General features: G+C 39.5%; 1 long non-coding RNA gene across 1 annotated transcript; it reads right to left on the bottom strand.

Moving 5' to 3' along the window:
• Positions 1-4,369: 4,369 nt before the first annotated feature.
• LOC143274225 (uncharacterized) lies at positions 4,370-4,808 on the bottom strand. The gene is made up of 2 exons (XR_013052689.1): positions 4,765-4,808; positions 4,370-4,526 (listed from the first exon to the last, which is right to left on the bottom strand). It is a non-coding gene; the product is annotated as an uncharacterized LOC143274225 (long non-coding RNA).
• Between the last annotated feature and the right edge of the window lie 1,316 nt (positions 4,809-6,124).

The following is a 6,124-nucleotide window of genomic DNA, read 5'->3' as shown; positions in this document are numbered from 1 at the left end:
TTTTCTTCAATTTCTTCAAGGAAAATTTTCATTTCTTCTTTAAAGGCCTCTATCATCTTCTTAAAGTCATTTTTAAGGTCTTTTGTTTTTACTTCTTCTGCATTGGGAAGTTCAGATCTTGCTGATGTAGAATCATTGGATTCTGGTGGTGCCGTATTGGTCTTTATGTTGTTGAATGTCTTCTTGCATTGGTATCTACCCTGGTGTGATTGACTAGAAAAACAAAAACTCCCCTCTTGGTCCAATTGGAGCAGGTGGAGTCTGTGTCACAGACAGCAGCTGCTGTCTGGAGAATGGGTGGCTTTGCGTGGTGGAGTGGGACTTGTAAGTTACATGATCGGATGGGGAGTGGTGGTGGTCAGGCCTGCAACTGGGACTGCCAAGTGTAGATCTTTAAAGTGTGTCATTGTGCTTATCTGGATTTCCTAGGTATCTGCTGTTATTTCCCCTTTTTCTTATAATTTTTATAATTGGTCTATTTTCTGTCTGCAATTTCAGCTTTAACAAAGAAGGCTTACAGTTTGGATGCTCTGAAGGAAATCCATCAGATTCTTCTGTAGACCTGCATGTACCATATCTTCCCATCTTGCTCTAGTTGCCTTTTCTTTGTCCACTGTATCTGTCCCACATTAGTGCATTTTTTTCACCATACTAAATGTTCTAGTTTGCTATGGTGTCATAAGTCCACTCTAGTCTCTCCAGGTTAATTCATGTGAAAGCTCTCCCCAGATGTTATGTGCTGCTAGATTAAAGCAGAGTGCTGCTGTAGTTTTCATTAAACATCTTCCCATGAGATAATAAGAAATCACTTCACGTGTATATTTTCTGTTCTCACATTTTCTGCCCTTCTTTTATATTCACTACTCTTCAAGTGACAAAAGATGAGATCAATGGCAGCATAGAGCTTCAGATACCTTGACCCTTAGAGAATATTCTGTGGAACTATGAATATAGAAGTTGAGTTTTGACAGCATTCCCAAGATATTGGAGATGCTAGAGACATGTGACCTTAGCCAAGGGAAGCTGCATACAAGGAGTGCAACCAGTTCAAGATGGTTGTGTATTGCAGTCAGCAAAGCTGACAGGGGAGAGACATGTAACTTTGACATTGAAGCTCCAGGTGCTGATCATGGTCATGGTGTCTTCCCTGATGGGTTTCGGTCTTACCTTGGTCAGGTCTTGTCTGCTCCTATTCTCACCTTTTGGAATGAGAATGTATACTTTGTTCTTCTGTATGTTGGGAAATTTTGGCTTCATTTGTTTATTTTTTAATGATGTCATAGTTAACAGATTGTCATGAGAAGAGACTTTGGACTTTAGAACAGTGGTGAGACTGTTAAAGACTATAAGACCTTTTGAAGTTGGACCAAATATATTTCATATATCATGACAGGCTCTGAAGGACAGGGATAGATTATAGTGGTTTCAATGATAAATTTACTCCACAACCTCTTGTGTTTTGAACCCTTGTTCCCTAGTTGGGAGTGCTAAATGGGAAAGTTTTAGAACCATTTGGTAGCAGAGCCTTCCTAAAGCAATATGCCACTGGGAGTGGCCTTTGAGGTTTTATTGTAGTCAGAAAGTTTCTCTGTTCCTGCCAGGCCTCTGCAGTCTTGTGGCCCACTTATAAAATAATGACTCAGAAGCTTATATTAATTATATTTGCTTGGTCATTAGCTCAGGCATATATTACTGACTACCTCTTACACTTAAATTAAACCATAATTCTTATTTATGCTTAGCCACATGGCTTGGCACCATTTCTCAGTTCTGCCTTGCCATCTTGCTTCCTCTGTGTTTGGCTGACACTCCCGACTCAGCCTTCCTCTTTCTAGAATTCTCTTTGTCTGCTTGCCCCACCTATAATTCCTGTCTGGCTACTGGCCAATCAGCATTTTATTTATCAACCAATCAGAGCAACACACATTCACAGCATACAGAACGACATCCCACAGCATTTTATAGCCTGTTCCCACTTCCTGTTCTCTCTCTTTGCTTCCTGTGTGTAGTTGAGACTGTGATCAGCCAGCCTCTTGCTCATGCCAACATGGTTTTCTTTCCTTTTCTATGCTTTTCTGGCCATGATACACTCTGTCCTTTTAGCACTAGAAATCAAAATAAGCCCTTTCTTTTCCATGTTGCTTTTAGTCACAAACCTAACTAACATACACAGAAAAGATCACCAAACTTAAAAATCCTAGCTATAGTGAAGTATAAGGAGAGGGGAGGCTCAATCATTAAAACCAGGAATAAAATTTAGGGACTGTTACTAAGCTTGCAGAAATAAAGCTAACCATTGAAGAAGATTATGGGCAGATAGATTAACAAATTATGTAGCATAGATTTATATACAGAATCTTGTGAACAATGAGAACTCATTCAAAAACATAAATTATACTAGCCAATTGATAATAGATTAAGCAAAATGTGAAAGAGCCACATCATACGGTATTTGTCTGCCTTAAAAAGAAATAACAAAAAGATGCTCCATGGATGAACCTTAATGATATTACATCAATGAAGGAAGCCATGATGATTCCCTAAGGCTGTACAACAGTATTCATATGAAATGTTGAGACGAGTCAACTTTGTAGAGACAGAGACTGGTAGTTCTAGATTGTGGGGAGAAGAAGCATGAGCTCTTACCAGGTATGGGATCAGAGAAGCATAATGAAAATACGCAGCAAATACATAGTGCTGACAGTTGCAGTACAAGCCAGTGAACTGAACTATTTACAATCGTGAGATTTATGTCATTTGAGTTTTATATGAATGAAGACTATTATGTAAATAAACAGAAACATAGCCCGTGTGAGTGTTAAGAAAAATACTGAATTTTGCAGTTTAATTTTCCTTCTTGATCCTTATTTTTAAAACATTTGCTTTTGAGTGCTGCAGTTTAGGCAATAATACTTTGGTAAACATGAATTTATACTTTATCTTGAAATGCAATTATCAGAGAGAAAAGAACTTTCAACACAAAAACCTGCAAATAATTGCTATACATATAATGGCAGGTGGTGTGAATTTTACATAAAACACAAGTCTATAAAATAAACTTGAGTTTGTGTAATGATCTATTCTAGTCATGCTAGTACTTTACAGATTTATTCATAAATGAGAAACAGATACATTAACAGAACACTAAAGACACATTGAAAGTACGTGTAAGAGATTTCTATTAAATAATGGGGAGTAAGATTTATTGGCATAGACTGTTAAAATAATTCATAAGATGAATTGCATTGTACATTTCACTTAGTTTTTATTTTGTAAAAACATTCATTTATTAAAGGAGATTTTTAGAAAAATGAGCTCATAGCATACATATTTTGATATGAGGATTTTTGAGAAACTGAAGTCCATTTTTACACCTAAAAAAGAAATACATGTGAACTCAAAGCTTTTCCCCTATGAGATGGAATTTCCCCATGTACCTATATATATATATATATATATATATATATATATATATATATATATATATAATAGAAGATTATATGTACAATATTATGTAGCAAGAAATTATGTAGCATAGTTTAATGTCTTCAAACTCTCCATTATCTTGCTTCCATTTATTGAATGCTGTGATTCTAGGTGGGTGCCACCACATTAACCTCAAAGACAGAGTTTTAAATAGCAAATGATGTGTTGTTCATTTTTAAACAAATGTGATAAATAAATTTTAGTTATTCTTTGAGAATTTCATACATGCATACAAATTATTTGGTCATAGTCACATCATTCATTCTTCCCTCCAGTCTATTCCAGATCCTCTGCATGCCACCTACTTCATAGCATTAAAAAAGACCAAACCACTGAGTCAAATCAGTGCTGTTCAAACAAACATGGTTATGGGGACATCGATCAGAGCATGGCCAATCTACCAAGGACCAAACCTCTGAAGAAAACTGATTTCTCTTTCCCTTATAGCCATTAACTGTCAGTAGCCCCTCAGCTAGGGGCAGGAAATGATGTCCCCCCCCATCCATGCTGGAGTGCTGCCTGACTTGGTCCTGTGCTTTAACATATACAATTAATAAAGGGAAAATGGTCAGGAGCTAATAATTGTTTAATAAATCCCTTTAGGGTTTATTTTTAAACTAAACTAACAGGTTGAGGACTTACTGATTTGTGTGTATGTCATACACATAGAGAAGAAATCTGATTCCACTCAGTGGGACTAAAGTGTAATCATAAGGAGCCTGGGCTTAGATGGGGCAGGGAGTGAGGGCTTACAAATAAATTTCCCTCCTAATGGTACAAAGGCAACATGGTGGAGTAGTACCTTCCTAAAACAGATGAGAGTCAACACCATTTTTACCCATGATTCTACATGTTCAGAAAGAACAACTTTCAAAGAAGAGGAAACATTTGGTGGATTTATTTTCTGGCTGCAATATAACAGAAACATTAGGTAGAGATTTTCTTTTCTGGGTGAAAGTTGGCACTATGATCTTGTAGCTGTCATTTTCTCATTCATGGGAACAAAGTTATCCAGATGTCTTCCTTCTCAGCTGTGGGGCCTAAATAGTGAGAGGAGGCCACTGAGTGTACTTCTTGAAATCCATATGTTGCCACAGTCCTCTCTCTGTCTTGTTACTTCCTGGACACCATGAGGTGAGCAGTTTTGGTATGCCATGGCCTTTGTTGTTTAGCTTTACTATAGGCCCATGTAATGAAAGAAGACAACGAAAGGGTGAAACTAGGATCCACAACAATATTTCCCTTTTAGATTGTTCCCTGGAAGTGTAAGTCACTGACCCGTCCAGCAGGCCAGGTTATTCGAGGGTCTCGAGGAGGGACCACCTGTGAATCAATGCGGGGTGAGAGGGAAAGGAGACCAAGCGCGTGAAGAAAGACAAAGTCAGTCTGAGTTGCGTCAAGGTCTCGTTTATTGACTGGGTGTTAGAGCTTATAAACAGGGCTTCAGGTAGGGAGGGGGAGCAGGAGGAGTGAGGAGAGGACAAAGAAAATTCCTAGGGGAGGGTCAGCAGGAGGTCACTTTGGTCCCAGGCCCCTGCAGCTAGCTGATTTAGTACAGGCTCCAAGAAGTTTATTTAATCGTACATTCCTAGGTTAGACTAAGAGCCTCCTATTTACACGAGGCTTGATAAATCATGGAAGGTTACACAGGTTCAAGACATCGCTGTCCAGAGTTGGTCCCCAACAGTTCCCCCTCTTTTCTCAAAAATGGACCAAGTCCATGTGATCAGGGTTGCGGAGGTCCGAGAGAGCCTCTGTCTTAGGCTATACAGGGGGACTCCCACGCATGGCAGGTGCCATTTTGAGCCAGTCTCAACGACCTCTGTAAGCTGTTGTCTCCTGCGTGGGCCCTGTATTATTCCCGTCATTGAGTACTCTCTAGCAAGACCGTGGGGACGTTAGGGCTTTAGGACACTGAATCTGAGTCCTTGATGGGGCTCCTGGCTGGCCTCCTAGGAATCTACTCTGTGATAATGAATTGAGACGTGTCATAGTAAGGCCGAATCAATCTGATTTTTGATAAACCGAGTCAACTGCTGAAAGGCCCAGGGACCAAAGGTAATGAGAAGGAGAAGGAAAATAATCAGGGGGGCCAGGAGGGTGGGGATCAGGGTAGAAAGCCAAGGGGATTCTTTAAAGTTTCTATATAGAAGGGCAAACCCTGCTCCTAAGAGCAAGAGCCGCATCTTACTGAAGCCCCATAAAGGCTAATAAAGGAAAAACCCACAAGATTACAATTCCCATACAATTTCGTTTCACAAGATCATGGTCTGGGTACAGAGTGATCACAGACGGGTAATTTGCATCAACAGGTACATTTTTCCTGAAACCTCAAGGGAGGGGTATCAAGGCAGGAGTGGAGTTTACACAAAGGTCACAGTGGTCCTTCCTGGAACACCTGCAACTATCCCAGTCACAGTTGAGCACATCTCTTAGCAGAAATCTCTTTACATTGTTATATGGTTGCAGGGGAGATTGAACAATGGCTAAGTCAGGTTGCTCTTGGAACTAGATTTTTAGTTTCTCATTTCCTGGTGCTTGAAGTTTTCTCTTTTCCTGAGGCTTGGGGGTGTAAGCCTGAGGGCTAGGGTCTTTCACTCCCCCATTTCTTTTTGGCAAATTTTAATCTTAAAATTAT

Source organism: Peromyscus maniculatus, chromosome 7 (assembly GCF_049852395.1).
Source record: "Peromyscus maniculatus bairdii isolate BWxNUB_F1_BW_parent chromosome 7, HU_Pman_BW_mat_3.1, whole genome shotgun sequence".
Lineage (NCBI taxonomy): Eukaryota > Metazoa > Chordata > Mammalia > Rodentia > Cricetidae > Peromyscus > Peromyscus maniculatus.
Note: the sequence above shows the minus strand (reverse complement) of the source record. Positions and strands in the feature narration are given on the sequence as shown.